Below are 15,129 nucleotides of genomic sequence, written 5' to 3'. Positions count from 1 at the left end.
TGAGTTACGGATCAGGAAGGGAAGGGACTCTTCTATAAATGGAAGGGAACTGTCTACAAAGGGAAGGGGAGAAGCTCTCTATAAATGTCATCTAAAGGCATTGTTATTATTGCCACAGACACAATGAAAACAACACACCATCTTTCTGAGTCAGGCCAACTGACACGTGAGCCTATAAACTTAGCTGAGGGTGAGGCTGAAGTACGGCAATTATTTATTTATTTTTTGTTTGCTTTGTGGTGTTTTTTTTTTTTTTTTTTTTTAGACAAAGGCGCCAGGAGAGGCACAAAACTTCACCTGAAACAGTATGAGACGCATGAATTTGGATCATCACCTTAGAGAAACAATGAGGAAAAAGCCCTTTCTGTGACATGACTATAAAAGGCATTCTGACATGTTAGATGAAATAAAATACTTTCAGTAAAAACTTAACTGTCCTTGGACTTGGCACCTAAGGGATGTGTGTAATTCCATTAAAGCAATTCAATAGTAACTTCTCGTCTTTATACTGTATGATGTAAATCAAATCCTTTGCATATTTTTCCTCTCATCTGAGTCAAACGGCTTGTTTTCTTGGTGAGTGGGAGTAATTGAATAAAACATCATTTTTCCTTTCAGTTTTTATTGATGTATTTTTTAATTGGGATACAAATCTGATAATCTGACATCAGGTCACAAACATGCAAATCCAGAGTGTTTTATATTCTCTCCTGTGAGTTGCTGAATGGGTTGAACGTAGAAAAATGTGTTTGAGTTTTGGACTCTTAGTTGGAATGAAAGATCATGTATATCTTTCTTTTACAAAGTTAATATATGTTATCCCCATTTGTTTGGTTTTTTTAAAGATCTTATTTATTTATTTTTAGAGAGAGGGGAAGGGAAGGAGAAAGAGCAGGAGAGAAACATCAATGCGCAGTTGCCACTCTTGTGCCCCCCACTGGGGACCTGGCCCCAAACCCAGGCATGTGCCCTGACTTGGAATGGAACCAGCGACCTTTGGTTTGCAGGCCAGCAATCAATCGCCGAGCCACACCAGCCAGGGCCCATTTGTTTTTATTATTCTATTTTTGCTATTATTTATTTTTCCTTACATTGTCCTTTTCTCTCCGTCACTCAGCCTGTGCCGTCCAAGACTAACAGCATTAAGAAACGTGCACTGAAACACCATTTTTGTTTTATGTAAGATCTCTTTAAAATGTTTTAGTCATTAATATGATCAAATAAAAATTGACTCACCTCTTCATTAACTAAGATACGGATATACAAAGAAAAATGAGTGTGCTTGAACATATTGCGTTTTACACACCTATGTCAATGCCAGCCATCTGGAGATCCTCGGCATGCCGCGACATAAATCTGGACCACATTCGAGTGGCCCGAATTAAATGCATATGACTATCAGCCGAGAAGACAATTGAAACCGCAGGTACCAGTTACGATACTACTTCTTTTCAAGCTGTGATGTGTACATGCAAGAATCACCTGGGGATCTTGTTAAAATGCAAATTTGAAGCAGTGGGTCGGGCTGGGGTTCTACAAACCAGAGGAGATCATGGATGCTGCTGGCTGACAGACTGCACAGAGAGTGGCGAGCATTCAGACCGCCCCGGGACAGAGTTAGAGAAGAAAGAGGTGATAACCAGGGAGACGATCTCAGGTCACATATCAGAAAATAAGTCAAGGAGAAGCAGCAGAAATGCTTAAAATAGATGAGTTAGAATAAAAAATGAGAAAATAAGGGAAATAACAACTAAAAGGAATCCATTTTCAAGAAGTACTTGGCCAAACAGGAACAAATGATGTGACAAAAATAAGTCATAAAAGGGAGAAATTAAAAATCCATATTTTTGACAATTAAAAAAAATCAGTTATCTTCCTACAAGTACTTGTCACATACATGCAGTGTGAATATTTCCTCTGTGGTCTGCCCATTTATTTTCTTAGTGGTTAGCACTGATGAGCAGAGGTTTCCAATGTTTATTAAATCTAACGGCATTATTCTGTCATGTGGGCAGTGCTTTTTCTCTGCCCCAGCCAAGAAATTTCTGCCTATGTTGTGAAGATATTTTCCTAATTTTTCTTTCAAAAGTTTGTGGGTTTGGTAATCTTTATCTTTCATTTCGTACTCTAGTTTGAATTAATTCCTGTGTACGGTATGAAGGGGGATATTTCTGCACCCAAATAATAAAAACCAACTAGATAAAATGAGCAAAATACTCGGACACTTCATAACTGAACACTAAGATCAAGATAAAGTGCTCAACATCCTCAGTCATTAGGAAAATGCGAATGAAAATCACATTAACACATTGTACGTATGTGCTAACATGGTCAAAATTAAAAAGACTGAAAACACCAAATGCTGGTAAATAAATGGAGTAACCAGAACTTTCACACATGGCTGGTGGGAATGTAAAATGGTAACCCACTTTGGAATGTGGTTTGGAGGGTTCTTATGAAGTTATACATCCATCTGTCCTATGAGGCAGCACTCTTATCCACAGAAACTGTTCACAAGGAAACATCTGCATGCTCTCAACAGCTCTACTTAGAGTGGCAACAAACTGAGAAATATGTGAAAATACACAAACAAGAGAATAGCTTAAGAAACTGATGTTCTTAAGAGGTATGTTCTCTTAGTGCACCTAATAGTAAAATAGAATGAACTTCTGCTATACATAATAACTTTGATGACATTCTGAAATACTATCCTGAATGATAGAAGCCAGATACAAAATGTACATACTGTATAATTTTGTATATTGTAAGGTCTACAATAGGAAAAGTAATCTATAATGAAAGGAATCAGGATGCATTGTCCATATGCTCAGAGGCATTTCTTCCATCGCACCGACAAGGGGCAGAAGGGAAAGTTTTGAAATGAATGCAAACTACTATACTTATATACTGTGTGGTTATATAATGTACACATTTTCAAAAATATTTAGAGACTGTTTGATTTTTTAATGAATATCAATGATGTATCCATTTAGGAAAAACTTAAAAGGTGAAAAGGAAGTGTTAATTATATTTTTAAAAGATATTTCAGTGGAGTGGTACAGGGACTGTCAGTCCCTGTTTCAGGGACTAAAGAAATATATTGTGAAATCAGAAATACATACTGTTCCTTTGAGACTTTTGTCTGTGAAGGGATAGAAACCCCAGAGTTGTTTGAAATGAGACATGGTATTTTTGTGTTTGCTGTTTAATTTAGGAAAAATCTAATACACACTTTATCGTATGAGAAGGAATTTGTAAAGAGGATCGAGGAAAAAGAAGAGTCAGATGGAGAAAAACTAAAATTTGACAGTTGTGCTTGTGAATGGGGTTAGATAATCCTAGGCCCCAGATACTGGAGTCCATTATCAGCCGAAACAAAACGTTAAAGGCCTTTGTTCCCTAAATTAGGTTTACCTTCCCCCCTGTAACTCCTTCAGCCTACATTATTACAGGTAAGTCTATGCATCCGTGCTTGAAACCGTCTGGGGGCGCTAGACACTCTGGTGCAAACACAGCACTTAAAATGTATTGTCCTCCCTTTCTGTTCTCCTGTTTGGTGAAGCACTTGTTGGGGTTGGAGAAGACGTGAAGAAAAATTGTCATTCGAGCTCAAGGAACACAGGTACCACGCAAGCTCACACTTCCTAAGAAATGATGCTGCTTAAATGTCCTTGCGTTTTTCTCTCATGTTCTTAAATGAGAGGTCTCAGTTCTTTTGGGACTCTCATAAGACCTCCCGCAGCAAAGGTTTCCTACGGCAGTGGGGTTTTGTGTCTGCCCGTCGGAAATCCAAGGTGCTCTGGGGCCTACTGTATTTTATAATACACTATTCCCTGAAATAATTTACATTTAAGAATTTATAAAAGCTCCTGGGATAAAGAGATAGATTAGGTGTGGCAAAAAAAAGACATAAAAAATAGAAAGCAAGTTTAGGGAACCCCTAAAAAATAGTCACAAATATACAGAGAATCCTGCATTGCAAAATCACTACATCTGGGATAAACATTAGGAAAGCTATTTAAATTCTACATTTACCTGTAATCTATTTGGTTGTATTATGTAGAAACTGGCTGCCATAAGCCACTCTGAGGCCTTCTGCAAGGAAGCAAATACAGGAAAAGCTATTTGCTAATATTTTTCATGGGCTCAAAGTTTAATCTATTTCATGTTTAATTCCCAGTTTTACATTATTCTTTCAGAGGGGCTGACTGGATTCATGGTGTTCTTTCCTATTTCTTAATATTTCACCTAGAATTTTAGATGTTAAATCTATTGCACTTGGCACAAACAATATCACCTTATTTATTCTAATTCACTAATTCATATAGTAGATTTGAGCTAATTCAAACTCCATAGGAAGAACATATATGTATATTCCCATATGTACATGGCATTGCACAGCACAAAATAAATTAGCGTTCCCTAACATGTAGGAAAATATAGAAGGATCCCATCAAGGCTGGTTTTTCTTCAGAATGGGAATCTGGATTTGGAGAGAAATTTGCAGCAATGTGATTGGAATACTGACTTTGAGGCCAGACTCTGTTTTGGGGAAGTTACTTAGCCTCTGTGTGCCTCCATGTACTCATCCGTGGAATGGAGTTTATGATAATTATATTACCTACCTCACAGGGAGACTGTGAGGAAAGAAGGAGATGACATAAGACACGCTGAGAACTCTGCCTTGCTGTAGTAGGCACTCAAGAAGTACTAGCTATTATTAACAGAGTGAAAATAAACACCTCGTTGCTTCCAGTAGTGGCTCTTCCTGAAGCATTGTACCCACATGTAGACAACACACAGAATACTGGGTTTATGTTCCAAAACATGTTTGAATTCACACAGCCATTGCTCCGGATTCATGACATCTCAACATACAATTCTAGCTAAATGACACCCTTTCTCCCATAACCAACTCAGAATTCATTTGTCAAACACCTGCCAGAATTTCTGTGTGGCTGAAGTAAAATTTCAAATTTTGAAGAACACAGCACATGTTCTTGTCCCTGCTTGCTCTCTGTGCATGCTTTCAAACCAATATCCTTCCCTGAAATTCTAGAAGGGGACTCTTCTTTATTAAATGCCTTAGTTCCTATCCTCTTCTTTATGATGTGGCTATCTTTGTATTTCCAGGAGTTCTCCAGTTCTCGATGCACTGCAGAGATAGCCTGCCCTGAAATCTTTAATTACTGATCACACTATTCTCCTAATCTTCTTTCCTGCTCGGTCTGTTCACCCAAGGGTGACTTGTGTCTTCTGTCAAAGTCCCTATCGATGAAACTGCTTCTCAATTCATGTACATGTTCCCCCCAACCACTGATTCATAAACAAAAAACCAAACATAACAAAAACCACACCCACTCTGCAAAGAAGGCCACTTGGAAAGGTTGCTAATCACCACAAGCTTGTTCTGAATTGCTCCGGTCTGCATTGTCTTGCTGCTGGATCGTCAGCCCCAGGGGGCAGAGCCTTTGTTCACCGGCCCTGCCTGTTGTTCAGTGCAGTGCCCACCGATGGTGCTTGAGGAAAACAAACAGTGGCTGCTTCCACATATTTCCATTTTAATTGTCAAATGAGATGGTGTACAAACACAATTCACACAAGGAGTACCCAGTCCCAGAAACTGCTAAACTATAAACCATGTTGGCTCAGAGGCTCAGTCTGTCTTTTTAAGAAGAACTCAACTCTTATGTGTTTTTCCTTATTTCCTCTAAAAATTACCTGGAAGTCAAATGTCTATTTAAATAATTGCAGGTACCCTTCATACTTAGGGGAGAACTGTGGAATCTTGTGCCATTTCCCAGGAAGTTCACTCTTAGCACCATGGACAGCAGTCAACAGACTGATTTTCTCTTAACCTGTGGGGTTTTTTTTGTGAGGAAATGATTTTTTAAGGGTGTTAATCTCTTATGGACGCACAATTTGCCTTATTTCTAGGAAGGTCACACAATGCAAATGTAGCAGTCCATTCACTTGGCAAGTGTTTTAACTGCTGCCTACCAACAGTTTCTACGGCACGTTTCAGTTGGTATGGTTTCGGTGCATTTTTGGATTCAATCTCTTACCCAGTAGAATGTCCATTGAATGGTCAAAACTCTAGACGGAGTCTAAGAAGTGGCAATATTACAGAATATAGATGTATAAATCCAATAAATATAAAATTAGATTCCAGAAAAATTGACTTATTGATGGATATCGCACAGGTACAAATGTAAACCTTCTCCAAAGTCTCCAATACAAATATAGATAATTTAAAAACAAATATATAATCATGTATTTTAGAAATGTTTATATAGGCTTACATGATATGTAGTGGCCTTTGATCTCGAAAGAAAATTACATGGCACAAAGTTTTCTATAGTATTTGTATTATAATAATAATTTCCTGGGGCACCCGTCTAAAGGACTCTCATGTTCTGATCCAGAACTGTTCATGCAGATCTTCTAAGGGAAAACCCTAGGTCTCTGCATTTTTAAGCATTTGCTCAGTTGATGCTTTATGACCAGGCAGTAAGAGCCAGAACAATCAAATAAAACTGGGAATATCAAGCACTGAGGGCTGTTTGGACGTTCGCATCTGCCAGATATCTCCTTGTGAGCCTTGGGTCAGTTGTTTTAGCATTCTGAGCCTCCTTTTTTTCTGGGTACTATTTCAAGGACTTCCCTATTTCAACATTCATTGTATGATTCCAATTAAGAAGATGAGATGGTTCGTATTGTTTTCTTCTTTCTGTAACTGGGAGACTGAGTAAGCTTGGTAAGAACAAAGCAGACTTACTTCGTTGTTTCTCTTGATGCACATAACTCAGGGTGAGTGATATGCATCCCGCCTGCCAATACATTAACGCTAATGTAGAAAAAGGCTTTCTTGAGAAATTTGGGTTGTGGGGGTGTTTAAATGGGAACAAGCAATAAGTAAAAAAGTGTTTGATACAGAGAGTAAATTAGGTTTTAGAAGACTCTTAACAGGCTTTTTAAACATCTATTCATGATATGGCCACAAGCCCCTGGAGAGTCAAATAAATTATTCTTCAGATTCTTTCATAAGATAATGGAGGCTAATTTGAAGAAGTAAATAGTAATTGCAATATCAAGCAGTTCAAACTACCTTTGCAACTATTTCTGGAACTCCCCATGCTGACAGATTTATTTGATACTAAGTCCTTTTCCCTCATCTTTTAAAAAGGCACTTTCCATAATCCAGCAATACCTATTTTACATATGTGGCATTTTGCTTAGCATTAAAGTTGTTTGTTCGGATAAGATCTTTTGCAGACTATTCTGGGGAATAGCCTGCTACCCTCTTCAAGACACAGCAAAAGATACAGGGATGCTTGTTTAAATGTGGCTTCTCTTACCAGCTTGTTGAGATAGGGAGCAGAACCGGAGTGTAAACATTATTAAAATAGTCTATAGTGCCAACTGCAAGGAAGCACTGCGCCAAAACTTCTCCGAAACTAGCCTGGAATTGACAAAGAACGCATACTCCAGTATTTACACTCTCGCTTTACCAGACTTACCCAGGCTCCTGGAACAACCACATGTTCTAATCACTAAGCTCCGGCTGCACACCTTCTCTTCCCAATGGCTCTGCAGAGAAAACAACAGGTGTTTCCAGTCAAATTATCTAGTGGAACACAGTCAGTGAAGACCCAGATGGGCACAGTAACCCACAGATTTGCTTTAGGATTTTCTTTTAATAGACTCTTTTTGCTTTTCTGGTCTTTAGGAAACATACACACACACACACACACACACACTCAAGGTTGTTTATACAACCCCTGCTTTCCACCCCCCACTCCTCCCACACTGTTTAACAGAATCCAACTGTATTTCCAACCTACCAACCAAGGCTTCAGGTACAAAAAAGAATGGAACGGATGCCAACATAGGGGTGTCTGATAATGCTGAGTACTTTCATTGTAACCATCCCTGCCCTTTGTAAAATACTAGTTGCTCTATGTTTGTACATAAACAGAGTTCAAATGCAGAGCTGAGACAATAGCTAAGTCCTTGGGATCCTCTTTTGAATACTGTGTACAGGAGTGTGGTGAGGACTGCAGACACTGTTTCTGCTAGGCATGAATTTCAATCAGTCCCCTCTGGCCTCTTGGAGGTCTGAAGGTTTTGTACGAATGAGGCAGGAATTTACCAGTGCTCTGAAACAAGGTCATGTTTTAGGCTGTTTTCCCTGGCAACAAAATATGTATGTGGTCCCTCCAAGGAGACTAACCCTGCCTGACAGCTGGTGAGTCTCGCATTACTTGAATTGGTTTTCTCATAGTTAATCCAGTTCCAGGAATTAATTGACTGTGGCTGGACGTGACAGGGCTTTTTTTTTTTCTTTTTTTTTTTTCTACCACTATAGTATCCAGAAGATGAAAGAAAATTTCTGAGGTTACGGGTTACAAGTTTGAATAGTTCATTATGTTATCTCCAATGACATATAGGAAATTTTGTTCTCTGGGATATTTTTTAAATTTTTTGTAGCACTACCTCATTTTTAAGACTAAAGTCTTGGTGGTTCTAATCTGCCACATGCTTATCTATTTAATCCTGCTGTCAGTTATGGAAATACTGTTATCTAGCGAAAATGCTTTAAACAGATTTTAAGCTCCTAGAAGTTAAGTGAGATCCAGCATATTTCTGGACACATAACTGACATGTGTTGAATGAAGAAATGCATAATGATAATGCAAATAATACTAGTGATTAATGGTCTTGAATGGTCATTATGTGCCTGCCACTGTGTGACCTATCTTATTTGCATTATTTCACTTCATTCTCAAAATAATCCTTTGAGTTAAAGACTTTTTTTCCCCATAAAAACAACAGAAGAAGTAATTTGTTCAAGATCCTAAATAAGTGGACAGGAAACTAATCATGTCTTGCTACTCATCCATTACTTTAGAATGCCCCATAAAAACGTACGCCTGACTAGTAGGGCCCACGTCAGTGTACAAATGAAAAGATACTAGTCATATTTTTAACATTTTATTTTATAGTATAATGTTTAGTGAATGAGAAAGATACAGGATAATGGATGTTTTATAATTTCCTGTTTCAAATTTATTTATTATTTATTTTTAAATTTAATCTTTATTGTATTTTTCCATTAGTTCAAATATATGTATATATTTTTTCCTTTACCCTTACACACGTATACAAATACGAGTGTACCTTCCTTCTTACGGGTGAAATCACAGGTTATTGTGTTTATTCTTTTGGCTTACCTTTATTTTATTTTCCAAATTTCTACATGCATTAATTGTTAAATACACAATTTTTAAGACATTTAGCAAATTAGAAGTCCAAAAGCAGTGATGAACACAGTGTGACCTTGGCAGGCTTCATAAAAGTAGCTGATTGAGCTAATCTGAAGAATCTATCAGATTTGGACAAATGAAGAAGATGAATAAAGGCACTTAGAGAGAATATAAAACCTTCTCTATATAGCCAGAGGCAAGAAAACAACAGGGCATGTTCCAGGAACAAGCCCAGACCAATTTTCCACACCCGATACGGACCAATATATGAAAGAGAACAGGCTGCATAGGGAGAGGTGTCCTGATCTCACAGTCTCCAAGATCCTATTTTCGGTTTTTCTCCTACTATTCCCATGAAGATGTCTGGATATATGGGAAGCGGACACTAACAACTAAAATGCAATTCAGTTTCAAACCTGTCGTTGCGGTCAAGGTCGGTCATTCACCATGTGCCCTTCGTTCGACCCTTCCATGGCACAAAAGTCCCTAATAAGTTAGATGGAAGCCAAGTCCCACCGGGGCTTTAACAGCATTCAGACTTTGGTGAAGAATTCTGTTTCTTGACAAACGGGCCTAACAGGAGTACCAATTTACTAGTGTTGGGGTGAGAGACACATGGATTACTGCCTGTTGAGGACTTAGCACCATGTCAAGCACCTTAAATGCTGGCCGTTAACACTCATACTCAGTAGTTCTGCAGATAACTGAAGGGCATGGTCATGGAGCACAGTGCTTGGTAGGGCATCGAACGCCATGTCGTAGAACATTTACCCCAATCACACTCATATAATCTACACCTTCCACCATGATTCATCTTGTTGGCAGAAAAGGTCAAGTCTCCTGCTTGGATGCAAGCCTTCCTTCAGGAGATAAAAGAGGAAAGAAGAAATGAAATATTTACCAACAAACAAATATTTCCCCAGGCACTGTGCGAGACATTCTACACACATTTCTGTATTCAGCCTCACAACAAATCCTGTATGGTTTCTGGTTTTAATCTTATTTCAAAAATAAGAAAACAGGAGCTACAAAGGAATACCTCATCGGCTTGTAATTATTTGCTGAGAGCATGGGAAAATGAAATGCTATTTTCATGTGATTCTAAAATTCGTGGTTTTTCCTTGAGAAGTCATGCTGCTCTGGGAAGAAGGCGGCATGTGGTGTAGCAGCAAAAGCACAAGGCGCGTGAGTTCTGAGCCCATTCAGCATCCTTTTGCCCTCGGCCAATTAATTTAATTCTTTATATGTGAGGATATTGACTGCTCGAGAAAGGGCTTGAATTCTGTCAGTGTTTCAGGACACTTTCTCTTCTAAAATCTATCAGCTCTAATCATTTAATGCCACTGGCAATGGACAACTGTTAACAAGAGCTAAGGCTTACGGTGTCCTTAAGTGTCAGGATCCGCTCAAAGCACTTTCCACATCTTACCTCATTGAATCCTCACAATAATCTATGGCCGTTACCGTTACACTATTATCTTCGACATTATACATATGAGGAAATGCAGGCCTAACTGATGTTAAGTGACATGCCCAAGGTCATAGAAAAGGCAAACAAGGCCCTCGAACTAAGAAATCTAATCTGTTTTGTGAGTTTTTAATGAATATGCAACCATCAGATCTTTGGATCAGGCTCTTCTGAGGAGAGCTGGAGAAGAACACATTTGGATTCAGAATGGTAAAGATCTGGTGTTTGAAGGGGAGCAGCGTTACGTAGTCAGAATAAAATTATGAAGCTACAACTAATTGAAGGTGAAACAGTCAAGGAGAAGGGAGAAGGGGTGTATTGTAAGCGATTACCATAGGCTTCCAAATTTTCACAGATGGTCATAGTTTAAATCTGTGGTTTCAGCCTGCCTGAAATGCAGCCCATGTCTTCAGGTAACAGCACTAAGGGTTTTTTTTTGTGGGAAACTGCCCTTCCAGTTCTGTAAGGCAGTGGTTTTCAAAGGGTTCCTCTGGGCCAGCAGTGTCTGCATCACCTAAAACTTACAAATACAACTCTGACTTGCTGAATCAGATACTGGGGTGGGGGCAGGGGATCTAGAATCTCTGTGTTAATAAGCCCTCCAGGGGAGTCAAATGTTTGCTCAAGTGTGAAGACAACTGATTTAAGGCATGTGATTTGGCTATGCCTAGACTAGATTTGACTTTTAAAGTGGGCTTCTTTAATTAGATGTGTCCAATCAGAACACGGCCCTTGAAAACAGTGGCTAGTTCACCCAAGTGGAGCCCAGGAGACACAGTTTTGAGAATGTTACTGGAAATGTTGAGAAGACCACCTGTGAGATTGGAACTGCCCATCACTAGCATGGGCCGGCCTGACTGAGAGTGGAGCCAACACAGAAATGCAGGGACCAAGACAGGCAGAGCTATGCTGTCTTCTACCAATATCCCTTCAATATCTCTCTGCGTCTCTGTGTTCCAGGCAACACAAACCATACATGGTCAGGCGTTCATTTATTCCTGTTGTTCCTCTGATCGCAGGGCTCCTGCCACTTCTTTACCTTCTTCAGGTAGAATTACCCATATCCTGTTCCCATTCAAATGTCAGTCTTCTCTGACACTGAACATACCTACCCTCCATTGTATCGTTAGTCATTATGTATCTCCTCCCCTTCCCCCACAAGTATCTCCCTTTTTGCTTTGTTGATGGTACCCTTTGCTGTGCAGAAGCTTTTGAGTTCAATGTAGGCCCATTTCTTTTATTTTCCCTTGATTTTGGAGTCAAATTAACAAAAACCATCAACAAAACAAAAAAGGCAACCAACCGAATATGAGAGGATATTTGCAAATGATATTTCCGAAAAGGGTTGATATCCAAAATAAATAAGTAACTCATACAACTCAACAATAACAAAAAGACTCCAAACAACGCAATTAAAAAAGGGAAAAGACTCTGAATAGGCATTTTTGCAAGGAAGACATACCTATGGTCAACAGGTACATGAACAGATGTACCTGTCAACAGGTACATGAACATCACTAATATTTAGGGAAACGCAATCTAAACCAAAACGTGATATCACGTCACACTTGTTAGAATGGCAAAAGTATCAAAAAGCCAAGAGATAAGTGTTAGAGAGAGTGTAGAGAAAACAGCAACCTGTGCCCTGTTCATGGGAATGCAAATGGGTGCAGCTACTGTGGAAAACAGTATGGAGGTTCCTCAAAAAATTAATAATAGAACTACTATATGGCCCAGCAATTCCACTACAAGGTATTTAGCTGCAGAATATGAAAACACTAATTTGAAAAGATATATGTACCCCTATGTTTACTGTAGCCTTCTTTACAAAAACCAAGATGTGGATACAAGCTAAGCATCCATCAAGGGATGAATGGATAAAGATACCTTGCATATGTAACGTGGAATACCACTCAGCCATAAAACAAGATAAATGTTGCCATTTGAAACAATGTGGGTGGGTCTTGAGGGTATGATGCGAAGTGAAATAAGTCAGACAGAAGCGGACAAAAATCACGTGATTTTACTCATAGGTTGATTATAAAACAAAAAAGACACAAAACAAAACAAACAAATAACTCAACTCATTGATACAGACAAAAGATTTGTTGTTGCCAGAAAGGAGGGGGTTACAAGATGGTAAATGGGTCAAGGGGGTCAAATGCACAATGACAGATGGAAACTAGACTTTTGGGTACAGCATGCTACACTGGACACAGACACCAAATAATAACACTGTACGCCTACAACTCACAGTGTTATTAACTAATTTTATCTCAATTAAAAAATGGAAGAAGGAACTCCCTGAAGGTAGAAGACAAAATTGCTGCTTATTTTTATATTTGTATTCCTAGAACACTGCATCATAATAGACGCTTAAAATGTTTGTTGAATAAATAACTTTCCTAAATTCCTCCTGAGATTATACAAGAATCAAATGAGAATAAGACTTAGAACAGGCTTAGTAAAATATAAAGCTCTATACAAACATGAGTCATATTTATAATTATTAATCTTTTCTCTTGTGGGCTCACCATTTCCACAGATGTGTCCTCAGAAGGAATGACTGGGAAAAAAGACCGTTAAACCCTCTAAATCAGTGATAAGTTGATTACAAAAATGTCTGCAATTTTTAGCTGCTCCCTGTATGAAATCAGTATAAAAATAAGCTAAAAAACGACCTCTGTGATAGGAATATAAAAGAGAGACTGATGTTCCCTGAGTATGTTTTATTTAGAAATTTGACTTACTGTAAGTGATTAAGCACAGGAGTAGTACAAGGGAGAAATTAGAATGAGACTTTGAGGCAAAGGTAATAGCATGTGCAAAGGCCCTGTGGCAGCAGGAATCTGGTGGACGGGGTGTGTTAAAGGGGTAGAAAAAGACTGTAGTGGGCACTGGGCTATGACAGGGAGTTAGTTTTATTGACTGACTGATGGATTTCAGATACTACCCTTGACCTTATGGTTTTTATATATTTATTCTAGATCCCACCCTGATATGGTATTGGTTTCATTACTTCTCAATTATAAAGTTAAAAAGTGTAATTTATTGTTTTAAACTTTTAAAAATTATATTTATCTTATGTTTCCTAACTTTCACTTGAGCTGTGAAATTTGCTGAATACTAACCTCTTTTTACATTCGGGAGACAGTTCTTTTTCACTTACTCACTGTGAAAAGTAAACTTAAATTTAATAGATTCTGGTCACTATCTTTTAAGGAAGGGATTCATTAAAGATTAAATTGTATGTACACAAAAATTAATATACATGTATCTGATTCTTGGACACATAATTAGAATGCATTTACTAACCTCAATTTTTATATTTAAAACATTTTTGAACTGCTTAAGCAAATTAACACATATAGTTATTTTTAAAATCATAAACTTGCCAATTTTTAAAAATAAAACTCTGCACAAGCATTTGTTCTTATTTAATATTGAAATTAGAAATTATAAAACACGGGCACTTCTAGAGGCTACTATTACCTGACATCCAATTAAGATAATACTGCAACAAAAAGGACACAGAAATCCCTAAGAAAATGTAGGAGACTGTATACAGAATCTCATAGCACAATCATTTATCCGGTTGACTATTTAAGTCCTTAGTTTAGTCTAGATAAGAAACAGGTTTTTTCCTAATTTTTCCAGAATCCACACGTTATGCTAACTCTACATTCTCTTAAAATGTGGTTCTGTTTAGTGGATGTCCCAGCGATGTTGTTTGCAGATGTTTGGCACCGCCCAGCCTAAATCACAGATTTGACACTCCCACATAATCTTCATGTTTCTCCACTGCCACTTTAGGAAGACAGTATTGTCAGCTAAAATTACCACCCACTGCAGAGGTTTCCTTAAGCTGTTAGTTAGGGAGAGCATATACACATAGAGTTTCAGCAGCTTTGAGACAGAGCAAACTATGTATGTAATTTACCATACAATGTTTACTTTGTATGCCAGTGTAACAGAGGAGAGAAAAGGCAAAAGACGGAGAAAACCTCAGGCCTTTCTGATTTTGAAGCCTGATCCCAACCTCCTAAGCCTATTAGACCAGGCCTCTCTGAAAAATGTCTCTGTTTTCCCGGATTTATTTTTGCCCTTCCCAGCTATGAAACATGACTTTGCATGAAGACAACTTGATGCCCATCAATAAATGAGCGGATCAAAAACCTGTGGTACATTTACACAATGGAATTCTATGCAGCAGAAAGAAAGAAGGAGCTCCTACCCTTTGTGACAGCATGGATAGAACTGGAGAGCGTAATGATAATGAAACAAGCCAGGCGGTGAAAGAGAAATACCATATGATCTCACTTATAAGTGGAACCTAATCAACAAAACAAACAAGCAAGCAAAATAGAACCAGAGACACTGAAATAAAGAACGAAC

At 38.3% G+C, this 15,129-nt stretch overlaps 1 protein-coding gene across 1 annotated transcript in view; it reads right to left on the bottom strand.

Moving 5' to 3' along the window:
* The window catches only part of LOC139441028 (teneurin-2-like), a 2,123,458-nt gene that overhangs the window by 894,897 nt on the left and 1,213,432 nt on the right, over positions 1 to 15,129 (bottom strand). The window contains exon 8 of the mRNA XM_071221851.1: positions 7,521 to 7,590. The gene's annotated coding sequence lies outside the window, so the exon portion shown is untranslated. The remainder of the gene's footprint in view (positions 1 to 7,520; positions 7,591 to 15,129) is intronic.

The sequence above is a fragment of the Desmodus rotundus genome, chromosome 6 (assembly GCF_022682495.2).
Source record: "Desmodus rotundus isolate HL8 chromosome 6, HLdesRot8A.1, whole genome shotgun sequence".
Lineage (NCBI taxonomy): Eukaryota > Metazoa > Chordata > Mammalia > Chiroptera > Phyllostomidae > Desmodus > Desmodus rotundus.
This window is presented reverse-complemented; position numbering and strand designations above follow the sequence as displayed.